Raw genomic sequence first — 21,680 nt, 5'->3', positions numbered from 1 at the left:
GGAAAAAAAATCTCTTCATCTTCAATCTGCTCAGCCTGCCAATTTCTGTCTGTGACTACACTCAGAGTGCATCGTGTTACTAAAAAGCACATCAGCTGCAGTGCAAACATTGCAATATGCTCTGCTACAAATGAGGGTGGGTTAGGGGAGGAGTGTAGGACAGGTCAGGAAGATGTTAAGAGAACTGAATTCTGTGAGCATCCAATTATTCAAATGTGGATGTACTGGTTCCACACTATGTAAGGTGATGTCCTGATGCCCTCTGATCTCTGATCATCTCCAGATGATGAAGGTGGCCCTGTATGTAGGAATCTCTGGCAGTATGTGAATGTTTCTTTCCTGTTTGTCTTTTATGGCTGTGTTTGCATTTGAAGGAAACTCCAACCAGAAATCAGATCTCTTACACTCCCCTCCCCACCACCACAGATCACTGATGTTGAGTATTTAATATTACAGTAATATTGTAAATATATTGTTGGACTGAGCATTTAAGTACTTCATTATTGGTTATGTGTAAAGGTACATGAATGAGATATGTCATAATGCTACCACGTCATAAGTGCACGCCTTATGAGACTAAAAACAAAGTAGACACACTGCTCCAGGCTCTGTGCTTTTCTTCAGATTAGTTTAATGTTTTGGAGTTACAAAACATAACAGTAATGATGAGAAAGTTTTAAAACAAACCTGAGACTACTACCTAACTGTTGATGTGCAGCTTGTTTTTTCTTCACAAAGGGAAAAGAGACGTCCAAGTTTTTTAACAAAGTGCTGTGAGACATTCTAGTTTTAAAAAAGCACTGTATGTGGTTTCTTCAGAAAAGACAGAAAACAGACAAAATTCACAGGATCATAAACAGTGAATACCAAATGATTATAATAATAATAAAAAACAGAACTAGTTGGCTACATCAGAAAGGTAGGTGCATTCAATTGCACAAGAGATAACTGGATATTGTATATTGAGTGAATTGAGCAGCATTTTGATGCAAATGAATAGGAATTGAAAAGGCATTCAGATTGCTTAGAAGTTTGACTGGTCCAACCAAACCAGAAGATATAAGCTTTACTGATATCATGAAAGTAATTCAGGAACACTTGGAACCAGAAACGTGGTTGCTTGCAGAATGTTTTAGGTTTCACAAGGAGAATCAAAAGGAAGGGTGGTCCAGGTTAGATCTTCAGAGATCTTGACCCCTAGGATTTTGAAAATGCTCACTCATTCCATTTCTGATCTCTCGAAGAGGATTGGTTCATGTTTCCTCAGCTTACCCTTCCTGAAGTCCACAATCAGCGCTTTCATCTTACTGACATTGAGTGCAAGGTTGTTGCTGTGACACCACTCATCTAGTTGCCATATCTTGCTCCCATACACCCTCTCGACACCACCTGAAATTCTACCAACAATATTTGTATTATCAGGAAATTTATAGATGGTATTTGAGCTATACCTAGCAACACAGTCATGGGTATAGAGAGAGTAGAGCAGTGGGCTAAACACCAGTGTTGATCGTCAGCGAGGAAGATATGTTGTCACCAATCTGCACAGATTGTGGTCTTCCAGTTAGGAAGTCGAGGATCCAATTACGGAGAGAGGTACAGAGGCCCAGGTTCTGCAACTTATCGATCAGGGTATTGGGAATGATGGTGTTAAATGCTGAACTATAGTCAACAAACAGTGGTGTTTGAAACAGGTTTTTGTATTGTCCAGGTGATCTAAGGCATGTGAAGAGCACTTAGACTGCATCTACTGTAGGCCTATTGTGGCAACAGGCAAATTGCAATGGGTCCAGGTCCTTGCTGAGGCAGGAGTTCAGTCTAGTCATGAACAACCTCTCAAAGCATTTCATCACTGTAGATGTGAGTGCTAATGGGCGATAGTCACATGACTCTTCTTAGGTACTAGTATAATTATTGCCTTTTTGAAGCAGGTGGAACTTCTGTCCGTAGCAGTGACAGGTTGAAAATATTCTTCAATACTCCTGCCAGTTGGTTGGCACAGGTTTTCAGAGCCTTACCAGGTACTCCATCAGGACCTTCTGCCTTGCGAGGGCTCACACTCTTTAAAGACAGCCTAACATCAGCATCTGAGACAGGGATCACAGGGTCACTGGATGCAGCAGGGATCTTCACAGCTGTAGTTATATCCTCCCTTTCAAAATGGGCATAGAAGGTGTCGAGCTCATCTGGTAATGAAGCGTTACTGCCATTCATGCCGTTGGGTTTTGCTTTGTAGCAAGTGATGTCCTGCAAATCCTGCCAGAGTTGTCATATATCTGATGTCGCCTCAAACTTTACTTGGAGTTGTTTCTTCGCTCATGAAATAGTCCTCAACAAGTCATACTTGGTTTTCTTGTAAAGACCTGGGTCACCAGACTTAAGCGCCAGAGACCTAGCCCTCAGCAGACGCTGAACCTCCTGGTTTATCTGTGGCTTTTGCTTTGGGAACTTACTGCAAGTTTTTGTAGGCACGCACTCATCCACACAGGTTTTACTGACGTGGATACAACTGCGGCATACTCATCCGGGTTCGAAGATGAATCCCTGAATTTAGTCCAGTCCAACGATTCAAAGCAGTCCTGTAAGTGCCTTTGTGCTTCCCTTGTCCATACCTTCTTGGTCCTTACTACTGGCGCTGCAGTCTTCAGTCTCTGCCTATAGTCAGGGAGTAGAAGTACAACCAGGTGATCAGACTTTCAAAGTGTGGGCGTGGAATAGCGCGGCAGGCATTTTTTTGGTGGTGTAACAGTGGTCCAGTGTATTGTTTCCTCTGGTTCTACGAGTGAATGGTTGATGGTAATTATTTAGTGAATTTTTCAGGCTAGCCTGATTAAAATCCCCCAAAATGATGGTGAAGGCATCAGGGTGATCTGTTTCGTGCATGTTGATCACATCGCTCTGATCATCTAAAGCCTGATTGACATTGGCCTGAAGTGGAATGTATCCCATTTAATGGACAGCACTTAATTGCGAGATATTCCAGGTCCGGTGAGCAGAATTGGGACAACACTGATACATTTGTGCACCTAGAGGAGTTGATCATGAGGCATACATCTCTACCTCTGCTTCTGAGCAACTCAACAGTCCTATCCTGATGATGTATAGTGAACCTTTCGATCTGAATCACTGCATCCAGTATGGGAGGGGTTAACCAGGTTTCCATGAAACCAAGGATGCATGCAGTTCTAATGTCCCTCTGATACAACACTCCAGCTCTGAGATCTTCAATTTTATTGACTAGAGACTGTATTTTTGCCAGAAAGATAGTTGGTATTGGGAGTCAAAAACTCCATTTTTTTAGACACATCTGTATCCCTGACCATCAGCCACGCTTCTAACGAGGATGTTTCCTCCAGCAAGAAGTACAGTCACAATCAGCATTGTTTCCATCGGTCTTAAGCAGTGATAGTTTATTCAGTTGCATCAAGACATCTTTATTAACTGTACAGACCTTTGAAGAAGTTGTGATTCTCAGCTGTATCAGGCTGGAGTGGGAATATTTGATCGTTTCCATCGACCTGTGCTGCACAAGTTCACCGTCCCAGGCGCCCTGGAATGTTGTCCAGCAAAAAAATAAGTAAACTGCAGATGGGAAAAGACAAAAAAAGAAAAAAAAATGAAACATCAAGTTGCAATTTCAAAAAGAGCACTAATCTGCACACTGTTGATGAAATATCTGATAATGATGTGAGTGACACAGGACTGGGTAGCCTGAGGATTTACAATGTGAACACTAACAATAAACAAGCAATATGGCTTACAGCACAAGTGAATGACAATTGATTAAAATAGAACTGAACACTGGCTCGGCTGTTTCACTAAATGAGTCTGAGTGGCATTTCAAAGATACCGAACTGAAGCCTGCAGATATCCAGCTAAGAACTACTGCATGAAAGATCATTTTTACGGGAATGGCATTTGTAGCAGTGAAAAGCCAACAAGACACATTGAGATGGTATCTGGTAAAAGCAGGAGAACCAGCATTGTGGGGTTGCGAACAGCTGAGGTAACTACAACTTGACTGGAGATCCATCCACCGTTTGCATGCCACATCCCCTACAAAAGAGTCATCAGAAAGTGAATTAAGAAATGTACAGCAGTGTTCAAAGATTGCATTGGAAAAACTGAAACCTATTGAGGGTAAAATATTAGCACACACAAAATGCTGGAGGAACTCATCAGATCAAGCAGCATCAATGGAAATGAATAAAGAGATGGCACTTGGGGACAGGACCCTTCATCAGGACTGGAAAGGAAGGGGGAAGACACGAGAATAAAAAGGCGTTGGCAGGGAAAGGAGGTTAGCTGGAAGGTGATAGGTGAAGCCAGGTGGGCAGGAAAGGTAAAGGTCTGGAGCAGAAGGAATCAGATAGGAGAGGAGGGAAGAAAGAATGGAAAGAAAAGGGGATCCAAGGGAACGTAATAGGCAGGTGAGAAGAGGTAAAAGGCCAGAGTGGGGAATAGAGGAAGAGGGAAGGGGGGAGGGAAAGTTTTTTTTTACTGGACAGAGAAATCAATATTCATGCCATCAGGTTGGAGGCTACCCAGATGGAATTTAAGGTGTTGCTCCTCCATCCTGAGGATGGCCTCATCCTGGCACAGGAGGAGGCCATGGACCAACATGTTGGAATAAAAGTGGGAATTGGAATTAAAATGTTCAGCCACTGGGAAGTTTCACTTTTGGCGGATGGAGCGGAGTTGCTTGAAAGAGCAGTCCACCAATTTATGATGAGTCTCACCAATGTAGGAGAAGCTGCATCAGGAGCTGTGGACACAATAGACGACTCCAGCAGATTCACAGGTGAACTGCTTCCTCACCTGGGAGGACTGTCTGGACCATGAATAGGAGGAAGTGATCGGGCAGGTGTAGCACTTAGGCACAGATAAGTGCTGGAAGGGAGATTAGTGGGAAAAGGACAAGTGGACAAGGAAATCACTGAGGGAGCGATCCCTGTGGAATGTGGAGGTGGTGGGAGGTACAGATATGTTTAGTGACAGAATCGCTATGGAGGTGGCAGAAGTTGCGGAGAATATTGTGTTGGATGTGGAAGCTTGTGAGGTGGTAGGTAAGGACAAAAGAAAAAAGGTCTTGGAAAGGAAAACCATATCCTGGGAATGAATGTGACAGAGCTGAAGAAACTGAGAAAAGGGAATATAATTTTTACTGGAGGTAGGATGGGAGAGATACAGTCAAGATATCTGCGGGGTTTGGTAGGTTTATAAAAGATGTCAGTGACAGTTTGTCTCCAGAGATGGAGACAGAAAGATTGAGAAAGGAGAGGGAGGTTTCAGAAATGGACCAGGTGAATTTAAGGGCAGGGTGGAAGCTAGAGACAAAGTTGATAAAATTGATGAGCTCAGCATGGGTGCACAATCAGCACCAATGCAGTTGTCAATGTAAAGGAGGAAGAGTTGAACTGTTCAAACATTGACTGTCCTGCATAGCTAACAAAGCAGGCATAGCTGGGGCCCATGCAGATGCCCTCGGCTACCCCTTGAGTCTGGAGCAAGTGGGAGGAGCTGAAGGAAAAATTGATGAAGGTGAGGACCAGTTCTGCCAGATGATTGTGGTGGAGGTGAATTAGTTAGTTCTTTCTTCAAGAAAGAAGTGGAGATTTTAGAGGGTTTCTTGATGCGGGATAGAAGTGTACAGGGACTGAGCATCCATGGTGAAAATGAGGCAGTCATGGCCAGGGAATTGAAAGTTACTGAGGAGATTGAGAGCATGAGAAGTGTTATGGATGCAGGTGTGAACCAAGGGGGATAGAATGGAGTTGAAGTATGAGGATATGAGTTTGGTGGAGCAAGAGCAGGCATAGGCAATAGGCCTACCCGGATACTGAGGTTTATAGAGCTTGGGTAAGAGGTAAAAGTGAGCAGTGTGGGGTAAGGGAACTATGAGTTTGGTGGCAGTGGATGGGAGTTCTCCAGAGTTGATGAGGTCAGTAATGGTGTTGAAGACAGTTTTCTAATCATCCGAATGAAGGTCCTCTTCAAGGGGCAGTAGGTTTGATGGTAAGGTTGGAATTGGTATGTACAGAGTAGAGGGAAATGTGTTCAAAGGTTTGAGGAGGAGAGATGAGTGTTGAAGTTGAGCTGGTTGATGTCTTGTTGGTAATTTGAGGTAAGAAGATCCAGAGCAGGCAGAGAACCAAAATGGGGTGTCCAAGAAGAAGAGGAGGGTTGAAGACGGGAGAAGAGGTCATCAGTGTGGAATGTGGAATTCTTGTCAAAGAAGTGGGTTTGGAAGTGGAGGTGACAGAAGAAGGGCTTGGCATTGCGGTGGACAGAGAACTCACTGAAACTCGGGTGAAGGGGGATAATGAGGAGGCTCTGACTGAGAACAGAATGCTCTGCCTCAGAGATGGGAAGGTCAGAGGGACTGGTAAAGATATGGCAAGGATTAGAGCTGGGATCAGGGGGTGGGGGGGGGGGAGAGATTTAGCGGTGCCCGATGAGGGTTAGGGTGTTCATGGAAGGTGGGCTGGGTGGATAATGGGAGAATAGAGGCTATAAGGACCCAAGGGGGATGGTAGTGTTAAATGAAAATGTCACACCCAATTCTGCAAAGCCCATCTGGTTCCTTATATAATCTGTGATAAAATAGCCGGTAAACTGGATTGCATGGAGGCTGAGGGAATTCTTTAATTCTTTCCAAGGTTGAGTAGAGCCCATCGACAATGTCAGTGGTCCCAGGAGTCAAGGAGTATGGGTTTGTCAGGATTTGTGGCAATTTTAAGGTCATCATCAACCCAGTACTTAATGTAGATCAATACCCTCTACTCTGGATAGAGATATCTTTGCAAATCTTCTGGAGGGTGGACTTGGCTGAGGCCTACCTACGGATGGAGATGGAAGAAGAATCCAAAATGTTTCTCACCATAACACACATAAAGGGCTTCATTATTGTAATAGGCTTATTATCTGCACCTGAACTCTGGCAGTAAATTTTGGACCAGATGCTGCAAGGCTGCCCAGGCACTCAGTGTTACCTGGATGACATCATTGTTACCAGCCTATTATTGTAATAAGGATGACAAGGAACATCTCCAAAACCTCAAGGCAGTGTGACAAAGATTAGAAAGTTATGGATTCAGAGCATGACACAGCAAGTGTGACTTCTTTAAACCAAGCATCACACCATTGAGACACAAGGATTACACAACTGTGCTGAGAAAATGCAAGCAGTGGTGGATGCCCCAAAGCCAAAGGACATACCACAGTTACAGTCTTTTTTAGTATTTGTCAATTACAAATACAAATTCCTGGCAAACTTGGTTACTGTGTTCCACCCCTTGAACTCATTACTACAGATCTGGAAGAAGTGGCAATGGACAAAGCAGTGTGAGGTAGCTTTTGAGAAGGTAATGGAAATGGTAACTTCATCCACATCATCCAATGAAGCTTGCTTGTGATGCCTCACCTTATGGTATAGATCCAGTCATGTCACATGTTATGAGTGATGGAATTGAATGCCCCATAGCCATTGAATCATATTTCCTTACCGCTGTAGAGAAAATTAACACACAGATTGACAGAGAGGCCTTGAGTCTGGTTTGGGGTGTAAAACATTTCAACCAGTACTTGTATGGGAGAGCGTTTGCCCTTATTACTGACCATCAACCACCTATGTCCATTTTCAGTCCACAGGAGGATATTCCACTTACAGCAGCAGCATGAATACAGAGATGGACTCTGTTTCTTAGACAACACAATTACAAGAGTGAATTCAAGAAAGCAATTAATCACGGAAATGCTGATGAATTGTCCCGTTCTCCCTTGGACTAGGAAATACCAGAAACAGTTTGAAAAGAGGATACTCCTCTTGATCCATTGTCCTTAATGCAAATCGGAAGTTTCCCTATTATAAGAGAGGGAAACCAGAATAGATCCCCACACTATCTCAATTCCACATGGCCACCCAAAAGGGCTGGAATGTGTAGCAGAAGTTGCATTTCCCTCATTTTTACCAGCACCGGGATGAACTCGGTGGAAGTTGCCTTATGTGGGGATTGGGAGATGTTGTACCATCCAACCTGTGAGCTAAAGTGTTGGAAGAGCTACATGCCAGTCATCTATTCCAGGTGTTGTCAAAATCGAAGTGTTGGCTCGAAGCCTTATCTGGTGACCTGGGATAGATCAGCAGATCGAGCAGCTTGCCATGAACTGTTTGAGATGCCAACATGTTCAGGAGGTGCCTCTCCATCCCTAGGAATGACCTGCTTTGCCCTGAGGATTTATGTGGATTTTGCCGGACTATTCATAGGCACATATTTCTTGGTAGTAGTGGATGCAGCCAGACAAGTTCCAATAGCCTCCACTACAGCCTCACACATTGCCGATGTGTTGAGAAGCCTCTTCTCAAGGACTGGTGTTCCAGAACACTTAGTCAGTGACACCAGACCACGGCTGTTGCGGAACAGTTTCAGTCATTCCTGAAAATGAATGGAATAAGACATATTACATCTGCACTGCATCACCCAGCTATAAATAGCTTGGCAGGAAGGTTTGTTCCTACTCTAAAGTATGCACAGTGAGCAATATCAGAGGAACACACTACACTGACACTGAATCAGATGCTCGACACTTTCCTCCTTGCGTTTTGTAATGCAGCACACTCCATAACGAGCAACTCCCCAGCCACGCTGTCGTCGGTGGTTCCTGGCATTCACGCTTGGATCTTGTCAAACCCAGTCTCGGAAGGAGTACGCAGGACAAACAGCTGAGGCTAATTGAAGGTTCCTCAAATAAGGTGGTCTGATTTTTTACAACCGGACAATAGGTTCCGGTGAGAGACTGCTGACGTGATCAAAAGTAGATTCTTGGCGATTGCATCAATGTCATCTAGAGATGACACATTGAACATTTGAGGAGAGCAGAGTCAATTGTTGGAGAAGAAGGGTGTCCAGAGCTGTCAGACTACTTCTTGCAGTCCCAGAGTCAACTCCTACTACCACCATGGAAGAAGCTCCAGTACCTGAGATTGTTTCACAGACACAACTCTCTCCTGCCAAGCTGAGTGATTCCCCCCAAACTATGAGGAAAGACGTTATCCCACATGCGTAAGAAATCCTTCACAACAATTAAACCTTTAGGCCTGAATGGGCAATTCAAAATTCACTATGGCAAATGGAGTATAATGTTGTTTCCACTGGTAGGCAAAACTAAAACTAGGGGACATCGCCTCAAGATTCAGGGGAGTAGACTTAGGATGAAGATGAGGAGGAACTGCTTTTCTCAGAGAGTGGTGAATCTGTGGAATTCTCTGCCCAATAAAACAGTGGAGGCTAGATCAGTAACTATATTTAAGACAAGATTGGATAGATTTTTGCATAGTAGGGAAATTAAGGTTTATGGTGAAAATGCAGGTAGGTGGAGATGAGTCCATGGTCAGATCAGCCATGATCTTATTGGATGGCGGAGCAGGCTCGACGGGCCAGATGGCCTACTCCTGCTCCTATTTCTATGCTCTTATAGTCATACATCTATATAGTGGTTGTATTATATCATATACAGTGTATATAGTTGAGATGCATTCTCTATTGAGTCGGAGTTTAGGGAGGTATGTTATATATTTATTGTAATATATCAGTAATATGAATAATATTGTAAATATACTGCTTGATTAAGCATTTTTTGCTCATTTAAATAATTAATTATCAGTTATATGGAAAAGTATGTGAGTAGCATATATCATTACACCACCATGTCATAAGTGTGCGCCTGTTATGTACTGTACATCTCCTGGCCTGTGTTTCCTCTTTAACCTGTGCTGCAGTTCCCTGGGACACTTGTAACTTCCCTTCCATTGCCGACACCCGCTTGTGTCACTTCCTGAGAGCCGAGGTTATAACGGCACCTCACTAAAGTAAGAATGTAACAGACATGCATCTCCTGGCTCCGATTAGTTTTATGTATTGGAGTTACAAAACGTAGCAGCTGATCAGGAGCATCTTGTACGACTCTGGTTGGTGCTTGACCACCTCCTGCAGCATATCTTCCAGATTTAGGAGGACCAACTTATCGAAGCATCCAAGTTTGGAGCTACAGCCAATCATTGGTAACTTGAAGGAGTAAATGGAGAAAAGCTCCTTCCAGTTGTATAAAGATTGGTAACCAGGGATCACAGGTTTGAGGCAATTAGCAAAAGAATCAGAGATAACATTTTTTTAAATGTATATTTTAACCATTATGATCTAGAATTTAATAACTGGAGGGATGAGGGAATTAATAATAACTTACGGTCCTCAAATTGAATATTGGATCAATGCTTGAATAAACAATGACAGCAGGCAAAGTCCTAGTGGGTCAAAAACCTTACTTTGACACTATATCATTCCTGACTGCAATGACACTAATCAATCATTACTGTCTGCAAGTATGCACTTTTTGTCTTGTGCTAAAAAAAAAATTGAGTGAGTGCTAGGTCATCTTTGCAAGAGGCCACATTGCAGCAAGGTCTAAGATGATAAAAATAAGTGGAGAGGTGCAGGGGTTATCACATAATGCCAGGGTAAACTGCAGTGCATGATTGGCAGCTCTGCGCACCACCAGGGCAGCATGCTGAGAATTTGACTAAGAGAGTTAATTACAAAATGAGAAGGAAGGGAAAGTGGCCAAAGAGGCTGCTGTTCCTCGTCCTTAGCTCCTCCATCTCCTATGCTGCTTGTCCTCCTTTAGCCAATGATGCTGTTGCCAGTGTGCTTCAGTCGTGTGAGTGCTTGCTGAAGCAGAGGACATCTCCCACTGCTGCTGTTTGCCAGTTTCTTCTGCAAGCATTTAGGAATGAGTAGGCATGTGTGATGCTGAATACTTTGTTGGCCTTGTGTCTGTTCATCGAAGTAGCAGGATCATTTGTTGTTTTGCCACCGTACTTGTTGACCAAGGCCCTCTCATGTTCCAGCATCATGTACATAGAGTTCCTAAATATCCAAAGATTCCAGTATAACTAAAACTAATCTGCAGCCAACAAATAATGTTGTTAATTGCTGCTTTCGCAGCACATTTGGGAAACAGTTGCTACAAATATGAGTAAGTCAGGAAGTGAGCATCACCATTCCAATAAACTGAATTTTACTTTCTCAGAATCAGTGAATTACCAGCAAAATTTTGAGCATGTGGAAGCTCACACCCTATATCGGGATCCAACAAGTTCTTACTTTCTAATGCTACGTTCAGCATGCCCAGAAAGAGTCACATGGTTACCAGCACTAGACTTGTCTGTCTCTGCAGTTAAAAAGTTTAAAAGAACAGACTAGAGGAAGTTATGCCTCTGTTGCCACGTCACTAAGTGTGGCTTTGGGTTCCTTTGGTCACTTGCTGTTATTTAGGGCAATGTTCTGTCATCAACATTAATATAAAATTAGGTATAGAGACCAAAGGTACATTCTTTAAATGGTTAACTGACTTAAATGAATCTCTGAAACTGTGTTGTTGTTTGAAAACTTAGCTGTTGATTGTAAATTAACTCATACAAGATGGCATTCTAAGAATTGGACAGCATATTTATTACACATTTACTGCCAGAGTTTCTTTAACAGCCACAGGCAGGAAGAAGCCATCACAAACATTTGAACAAAACATATTTTGCTACAAAGCAATTGGACGTCGCTTTACCAGCAACACTTTCACTTATGTAATCATCTTGTGATTCAAACTTATTTTAAAAATCTCTCTGAAATCGGTGCATGAATATAGGCAACTTTTCTTTGTCAACCAGAATGTATCGTCTCTCTTATCTTTACTTTCAGGCAGTGCTGAGAGCTGAGGAGGTGTGAGAGCCTTTAGGACAACTTTATAGATGCTGCTAAACTTGCCTTTCCATTATTCAACATGGTCCTCGTTACCCTTGAAATCTTAATGTGAGAACATATCCCATTGGGAATACAATACCGAGCACACAAAACTATTATCAACTGACACCGGCCTGCGTTTAGTCTAAGCTCCCCTCGCGGTTACAGGAGCTCATCATGGTATTTGGGGGCTTCAACATCACTTCTCCTTTTAATCTGTGGCAATTAATTGCCTGTGGCATGTATGTAAGGACCCAAATTTCATTAGGAATGACATCAGAGCCATTCTGGGATGGAAGCAGAAAATGGACCTGTCCAGAACCTATCGTCAAAATTACTGATCCAATGATTTTCCAAATGGGAACTGAATCACTGAAACTGTGTTGTTGTTTGAAGAATTGAAGACGACTTGAGGTGCAATGCCAGTTTGCCCCATGTTTTGAGGTAAAGAAACTGATGCGTGCTGGTACCGGCTGTGGAGAGACTCAGTTAGGTGTGGATGACAATGAGATTGCCAACTATTATGCATCTACATGGCAGCAGAGTGACCTCCCTAACAGACTCCAGTTGGACAGGGGACATTCATTTCAGCTGAGAATTTTCATAACCACTGACTTGCTGCTGCAGATTTGAAGAAATATTTTAAAATGCCAGGGATAATTCTAGCGAATCTTTTCCCACTACTTGACCAACACTTTTCCAGCATACATTTTGGGAACTCTTTGAGGATGTCAGCTGAAAGGTATAGGCATTTTGCCGCATTTCCTAAGAGGACAATGTTACAGGTACCACTGTGTGATAGAATGCCTTTGATCTCTAGCATCTGCCTGGGCCTGCAGGAAGAATGGGAAGAGAAGGAGAATCTGGAATCGGCCAGGTGGCTGGTGCAAGAGATAGGGACAGAAGTATGGAGAAGCCATAGTCAGATCTTATTGAATGGCGGAGTAGGCTCAAGGGGCCGGATGGCCTCTTCCTGCTCCTACTTCTTATGCTCTTATGAAAGCTTCCTTGTCTACTGCATTCAGAAGACTCCCCATATCACCTAGACTTCTCCATCACAACTGAAAGGACTTCTCAAGTCACGTCAACTTGAGTTTATTGTCATGTGCACAAGCACGATGAGGTAGAGGTATAATGGAGAAACCTACCTGCAGCAGCATCACAGGCACATGAATTCAGACACCTCAGAATACTAATTATGCATAAGTTATACAAGCCATGAAGAAAAAGGACTGTGCAAAACAAGACATTAGCGCAAAAATAACGCCTCCATGGCAGAGCATGGAGTTCCGTTGCTGAGTCAGTGTTAGTGTTGTGCACATCGATTCAAGAGTCCATAGGGAAGTATCTGTTACTGAATCTGATGGTATGAAACTACAGGCTTCTGTACAGCAGCAGTGAGGAAGAGTCTGCACTGGGGGGGGGGGGGCGGGGGAGTTCTTGATGACAGATTCTGACTTCATGAGGTAGTACCTCATGTAGATGCTCTCAGTTGTGGGGAAGGCTGTTACGTCCGTAATGGACTGGACTCATGCCGCCCTCTCTGCCACGGCCCCTGAGTCAGCTTGAAACTTGCCACGTGGGTCAGCCACTGCGTTCTGCGCCACCAGTGGAATGGGTGGATTGAGCCCACGTATACCGCTGTAGGTGAGTAGTAAAACGGCAGCGTTTGAATGCTACCCCTTCTGATTCAGCTCCTCCAGGCAAATTCAAATTATGGTAATCACCACTTAGGACTAAAATTGCACATTAAAATCTGACTTTCAAAATGCAGTATAGCACCCATTTAGTGCCTAGCTTTCCCACTTCACCCACAGAAACCTCTTCATGTTAGATAAAATTTCATTTGTTGCAACTTTGTAAGTATTCTTAGTTTTACAGGGCACATGTTATCCATTAGCCAAGTAGCTTGTGTGAAACAGACAGACATATGCTTGAAGAGGACAAATGTGAATGGATCTATCCTCAGGACCTGTCCATCGCCCTGCATGTAATGAAAGAGAGAGAAGAGGCTGTGTTGCCAGTACACCTCTAGAAGTGAATTAGCAAGCTTAGATTTGATAAAGCTTATAAGCCCTCCAGAGTAACAGTGACAGTTTGCAAGCTCTGGCTTCCTCTGCTGCCAGTTACTCCTTGCTGGTGGCAGTTTTTATTTATGCTTCAGTACCACATTATCCTCTGGGCTTCAAACAGAAGGGACCTGTCTGTAAGTATTTTAGTTAAGGTATTAGAAATTGTGCATGTGCATGTGATAAAATTAAGAGCATGCAACAGCACACAAGGTCCATTTTGTTTTAGTTCACTATTATAGGAATTACTGTATGCTTGCCTTAGACTACCTCAGCACAGCTAAACTGGAAGTTGAATGGATTTCCTTGTTTTGTTAAAGCAAACCCTAAGACAATAAAATAACAACAAGGTCTTTCCTTTCACTCGAAACCAATATGTCTTTGTTTCATTAAAGAGTACCTGCATAAATGTAGTGAATTTATCTTGCATCAGGACTCAGTAGCATCCTGCTAAGGAAAAGTGAGGGACCTGAATTAAAATGCCATTTTTGTTGTTCGCTATTTCTAATGTTAACTGCACACGAAAAATGGATTTGTAGTGACTCTCCTCAATGAAATGCTACTTAGCTCTTAATAGCACCTAAGTGCAGATATGTTTCCCATCCTGGATCAGAGCAAAATGTAGTCAGCTTCAATTCCACAAAATGTCGATGAATTCTTCAGAGTAAATCAGTCCTGTCAGTCTGATGTGCAACCATCACCTACTTGTGACATAATATAATATGAAATGATATTGAACAACATGAGTTTGGCACTAAATTGTTAGTGGATTTTATCTCTGACAGGAGCAAGTTTATTGCTTTAATCCCAAGGTCTTTTAACCCTCTTTGACATAAATTGAGGTTGGCTTTTGTAAAAAACTTGACTTCATTTTCTCTTCCTCTTCTTAAAACTGCTTTAAACAATTTATGCCGATACTTCAGGCATTTGTCTTGAGTGACAGGGAGAAGAATAGCTGACTGAAACAAGGAGGAAGGGTCAGGAAAAGCTAAGCAGTAATTAATGTCAGTGTTTTTTTGTCATTTTCTTCCAGGTAAATATTCAATGTATTCAATTATCAGGTGTCTAAATATGAAAATAATACTTAAAAGGGGATGTAAGATCTCAGTTCTAAATAAATAAACAAATTGGAATCAATCATTACAAGCTAAGACCTTACTAACTGCACACATAAACAATGCATCCAAAAATATAGTTGGATGAAAGTTACAAAACTAATCCAGAGGAGTACTTCAGATTAGATTGTAATGATGAAAGCACTCAGCTGATGTACAATGAAGAATTCCTGCTTTACTCTTATTATAATGGCAAAACGTTATCATGATTCATCAACAACCAAACGGCTGCTGGATATTGTTTTTTGCACCAGCACGTTGTGGGCTTGTCCAGTCTCATCTTGTCACATCAGCACTCACGAGGCAGTACATTTCTTTTTCTACAAGATTCCTCATGCTGAAGAGCCTAGTGAAAGGAGAAGTTCTAGGAAACTATGGTGGTTGCTAATGAAGGCTGACATCATCCACTGGACAACTTTGTTTGTGGACCTGGAAGCAGAAACATAAACCATTGTGATCCCTCCTGTGACCTTAGTGACATTACTCAGATTTCTCACCTTACTAAGTTATCATAGTGCAACATGCCAGAGCTGCCTCCCCTATAACACAGCTATTCCATTTACTTAACTCAACACCACATTCTGAGATAGCCAATATTAAACCAATTGATGCCAACAATGAGGTAAATAGCTTTCCTCGGTGTAAATGACGAGCTCAAAGTTATCACTTGCTGCACTTCTTCAGAGACTGTCAAGAGAGCAAAGAAGACTATAAGACACAGGAGTAGAATTAGGCCATCTGGCCCATCGAGTCTGCTCCGTTATTCAATCATGGCTGATCCTTTTTAGTCTCCTCCTCAACCCCAGTTCCCAGCCTTCCGGTAACCTTTGATGCCATGTCCAATCAAGAACCTATCAATCTCTGCTTTAAGTACACCCAACGACCTGGCCTCCACAGCTGCACTGGCAACAAATTCCACAAATTCACCACCCTTTGTCTAAAGAACTTGTCTTTTGGTGTCACACATTTTAAAGCATTGCTATTAAGCGATTATTCATGACCTATCTGTGCAATTAATGCAAATAGCATTGCATTTGATGCTTTTCCTGAAATGCAAAGTAATCGTAGTTGCCCAGAGTGATGTAGTAGTTGGGCCAGATTCTTAGGAGACAATATCCCCATAGCACCTGCTATTTCTCTATTTCTCTATTTAACCCTATTTAAGTGAACAGTCAACATATTGGGCTGAGACCCTTCATCAGGACGTTCCACGGATTGTTCATTTCCACGGATGCTGAGTTCCTCCAGCGTGTTATATGTGTTGCTTTGACCTCAGCATCTGCAGTGTACTTTATGAATATACAATTCCTGCCAGGTTCTTCCCAAGGAGACATTAGTGAGCCTCTTAATCCATAGGAATTCCTTCCTTTCATTTATTTTATTGATCTAGAATTCTTTGAAGCTCTTATCTATCGTGGCTTTATTCTCCAAAACAGCCATACCGTGTATTGCTGCTCTCCGATTGCCATTGGGAGTGTTACTTCAAGGATTGATGTCCTTCTCTGATGTTGGCACAGCTAAGTAATACGTTTATTCTGGTATCATTGAGAGCCATGCAACTCCTATTGCAACATTTGTCTCTGGGTGTAAAACACCCCAAAACTTCTGCACACTTTATCTTAACCGTGCACTTTTATTTGCGAGCAGCTTAATTTTGAACCACCACTATACACAGTAATGTTAAAATGCACATGCTTTTTAATGTCAGGTTACTCAAAGCACAAGGTATTGAAAATGAAATTGCTTATTCTTTGTGATACTGAAGTATTTGCTAATATTAATAAAACTGTACTTTATCACCAATATATAAAAGAACATTATGGATGCAAAATGTTTTACTTAAAAAAGAATTGCTCTAAGATCCTGCCCAGTTGTGCTGGTGATGTGAGATGAGGGCCTCCATCAGTCAGATTTAACTATGGTATTGCGTCCTAGCTGTACAACATGGAGAGTAAGCTGTTGCCCATGTAGCAAGGTCCCCCTTTCCACAAATCTGATGGACCCAAAGGTACAGCAGAGACTGATACAGTTTGGTACCAGAAGCATTGCAGGAGCTGCCACTCAGCATCGAACTCCATGTAGGACTGCAGCTCCGGATTTTTTCCTCGGGGTTTACTCTCGATGCCTTCCCCATGAGTGGGTATAGCCGCAAGACAGCGGAGGTTTGAGATCAGCATTTTCCTTCTCCTAGATGAGCTGCCAACCATAGCTGACAAGCCCCATCTGCCCAAAGTGACTGGTTTTACTTGACTTTATTGTCACCAAACAATTGATACTAGAGCGTACAATCATCACAGTGATATCTGATTCTGTGCTTCACGCTCCCTTAAGTACAAATCAAAGTAAATATAATAAAAATTTAAATTTAAGGTGCCAGTATCCCACCTTTGCCCCTTTTCCTGTCAGAAACAGTTCCGCCAGGCTTAGTAGCTAAGCCATACGTGAAGGCCAGGAGCTGGACTTGGTTGTCAGAGGCTATTTGAGACACACACCATTGGAAGCATTTAATAGGTAGTGGGAGCTTGTCCCTATTCCCACAACCTTAAGGAACCAATAATACTGGTACATAGCATATCTCACAATCTCTGACATGCAGGTAAATTTGAGCAAAATCTTAAATAATTCAATGCTTCTTAAAACTGATGCAAATTGAAGCTCAATTTGAGCCCATATCATCAATAGCATGCAATAGTCATAACTCTGGCCAGATAAGGTGAAAATTAAATATTTTGCTCATTTTTATGCATTGATGGATCTGCACAACTTTATTCTGTGCATTGTTGGAAGCTTGGGATATGTCAGGATGCATTAATGGTAACAGACAAGCATGCAGTAGAATGGAAAACACCTGTTATAAATGCTGCTGATCCAGCTAAAAGCCACTTAAGAGTAAAAACTGTGCACTGTCGAACAATTTGACAGCATAGTGAAAAATTTCTGTGAAAATTGGAAGGACAACACACAAGTCATCAAATAAGCTTTACCAATTAATAGACAGATTGAGGGCACGGCATAATTTTCTTTGAGCAGAGGAAAGGGAAGCCATCAAAGACTTGATGCTGAAACAAAAATGAGAGACCTTCACATAGCAAGATCATGCACCAATGAGTCTGAACAGTATTTGTGAGAGCTGAATAACACACATGAAATGAAAACATGACAATAACGTTAGCTTTCTATCACTGGAAATTAGTTAATCACCAAGGCCAAAGAAATTAACCTGCACTTAAATGATGAAATCTGCAAACCTATTTTCTGGCAGCAACGATCAAGTATTTTGAAAGCCTTCAATAAGAGCTGCTGGAATTTTTGGCTCAGCTCTTTATGCTGTTAGGTGGAACATCCTGGAAATGTAAGCAGGAGAGAAGGGACTAATACACGTTTCCAAGTATTCTACATTGCAGTTTGAAATTATTATATTATAATTAACCCTAATTGGTTCAGCCAGTTGCAAATTAGATGGCTCAAAGTGACAGTGGTGAGTCTTGCTGTCTTACACCTTCAAAGACAGGTTCAATCCAGACTTTGTGTTCTGTCTGTGAGCAGAGTGCACATTATCCTGTGTGAATTTAGCCCAGGTGCTCCAGTTCCCTCCCAAATGTGAAGATGAGTTGGTCGGTTGCTTAATTGGTTTCTGTAAATTGCCCTGGCAGAATTCGTGGGGATGTAAGAGGAAGACCAGAATTTGTGTAACTCAGTCAGAACGTTTCTTTAAGTCTTTGACTCTCAAGTTGCTGCAGATGAAGCATAGGGTTAAAGAATGTGGATGATCAAACCCAGCACTGCAGGATCATAGAAAGGAAACGAAAACTATCAAACTTAATTGTCAGCCTTGACTCCATGTTAGGACTGTTGCTTGCAAGTCAAAAGGTCAAGAGGACTAGACGACTGGCAAATGAATTTCAATATAGATTAGTATGAACTGTTGCATTAATGTGTAGTCTGCAAATTGCTTAGAACATAAGGATCAGAATGAGATAGAGAAGCATGCAAACCTGACCATAAGAAAGCAGGCCATACACTGGAGCATGAAGTGGGAAAACAGAGAAGTTTAATTCTAATAGAAGTGGCACATTTCACTGTATGTTTTGCTGCACACATGACAAATAAACTTGAATTCTGAATATTTGACCAGACCGGAAAGTGAACAAAACCAGTCGTCATGATACAAAATGCAAATCAAAGCACTGAGGAAGAGGCAAACCTATTTTACAAACATAGTACCAGAGATGAGAAACATTAGGTATCAGAAAATGAACAAACTGCATCTCTTTACTCTCAGAAAGAGAATACTGGGATATGAGATGATGAGGTTTCTGAAATTGTAAAACAAATTGAGAGAGGAGACAGCTTGCACAAAGTACACTAGAACACTAGAATACTAAAGCACAGTACAGGCCATTCAGCCCTCAATGTTGTGCCAACACATATATTCCTTAAAAAAACTACTGAACCCACACTACCCCATAACCCTCTATTTTTCTTTCATCCATGTGCCTGTCCAAGAGGTTCTTAAATACCCCTAATGTTTTAGCCTCCACCACCATCCCTGGCAAGTCATTCCAGGCACTTACAACTCTTTGTGTAAAAAACTTACCCCTGATGTCCCCCCTAAACTTCCCTCCCTTAACTTAATACATATGCCCTCTGGTGTTTCCTATTCATGCCCTGGGAAACAGGTACTGACTATCCACCCTATCAATGCCTCTCATCATCTTGTAGACCTCTATCAAGTCCCCTTTCATCCTCCTACGCTCCAAAGAGAATAGTCACAGCTCTGCTAATCTTACCTCATAAGACTTGTTTTCCAATCCAGGCAACATCCTGGTAAATCTCCTCTGCACCCTCTCCATAGCTTCCACATCCTTCCTATAATGAGGTGACCAGAACTGAACACAATACTCTAAGTGTGGTATCACCAGAGATTTGTAGAGTTGTAAAATGACCTCTCTACTCTTGAACTCAATTCCCCTATTAATGAAGCCTAGCATCCCAGAGGCCTTCTTAACTATCCTATCCACCTGTGCAGCGACCTTGAGGGATGTATGGATTTGAACCCCAAAGTCCCTCTGTTCATCCACACTCTTAAGTAACTGACCATTAACCCTGTACTCAGCATTCTGGTTTGTCCTTACAAAATGCATCACCTCACACTTAACCGGATTGAACTCCATCTGCCACTTTTCTGCCCAACTCTCCATCCAGTCGGTATCTACAGCTCCATCCACAACTCCTCCAACCTTCGTGTCATCCGCAAACTTACTCACCCATCCTTCCGCCTCTTCATCCAGGTCATTTATAAAAATCAGAAAGAGCAGATTAAAAAAAAACAGAAGCAGTTTGAGGAGATTTGCTATGATACTACAGTCTTTCACAAACTTCTCAGATGTATCACGGGGAGCGTTCTGACTGGTTGTATTACTGTCTGATATGGAGGGGCCAATGTGCAGGATCTGTAGAAGGTTGTTAACTCAGCCAGCTCCATCCTGGACATGAGCCTCCCCACTACCAAGGTCATCTTCAGAAAGTAATATCTCACCAGCTGGTACATGCCCTCTTTTCATCATTATCATCAGGAACCCGAAGACACACACTCAACATTATAGGAACAGCTCGTCTCCAGGTTTCAGAATGTCTCATGAACCTCTGAGCACTAACTCACTATCTTGATCTATTTTTGCATGACTTATTTATTTTTTATATCTTACTGTAATTTATAGTGACTTTTTTATGTATTGCACTGAACTGCTACCCCAAAATTACAAATCTCACGACCTGCGTCAGTGATAATAAACTTGATTCCTATTCTAATTCTGATTATTTAAGAATGGTTATTGTAGAATATACGATCTCGTGTTCTTACCACAACTAAAATAGCTGATTATTAGGTAGAACTACATAAGCCTATGAGAAAAATATACATTGTGGAGATAAGGTTACATGAAGGGGGTAAGAAAAGACATTTCTAGAGTATATAGATCAGCTAATTATGGGAAACCAATAGTAGCCCTGTCAGCAATATCAAAATCCAAAAAATGAATTAAATTAGATGGGCTAAATGGAGAAGTGATTGAACCTGATGCAGACAAGCAGGTAATTTAGGCTGACATATCAATGCAGCACTGAAGGAGTGTTACACTGTCCATGCAAACTGGTCAATTGTATGAGACATTCAAGCATGGTTCATCTCTCAGGTGGATGTGAGTCTCTCAGGGGCCCTTTCAATCTATCACTGGAACCACAGTGTAAGATTGGAAGTGACTCAGTTTCTGTAGTTTTCATCAATCTTTTGTCAGAACCACTGCATTCAATTAGAAGAAATTCCCATGGAAATATTGCCCTGTTCTACTCAAAAATAAGCAGAGGGATTCGCCCGATGGTCCAGTCAATATTTACCCAACCGTCATATTAAACTTCTTCATTAACTGTGCAGCAGTCAGCAATGTCTGGAGCTCATGGAGGATGGCCTTTAACTACAACATTTTTGCTCTATAATCACAGATCAGGAGATGGTTGGAACCTGATTTTATAGGGAAGCTATTCTGGTCTACATTGATGTTTTCACAACATGATTCAAGGAGGACTCCCTTCCAACAATTTTTAAGGGATTTGGAAAGTTTATGATAAGGTGGTTAAGTTTGTTGTTAAAGGCTGTGCAGTAGGGTGTGTGATGGGCTGAGTGGTCAAGTCACTTTTTATTGTCA

The sequence above is a fragment of the Hypanus sabinus genome, chromosome 17, assembly GCF_030144855.1.
Source record: "Hypanus sabinus isolate sHypSab1 chromosome 17, sHypSab1.hap1, whole genome shotgun sequence".
NCBI lineage: Eukaryota > Metazoa > Chordata > Chondrichthyes > Myliobatiformes > Dasyatidae > Hypanus > Hypanus sabinus.
The sequence above is the reverse complement of the archived record's forward strand: the minus strand, read 5'-3'. Positions refer to the sequence as shown.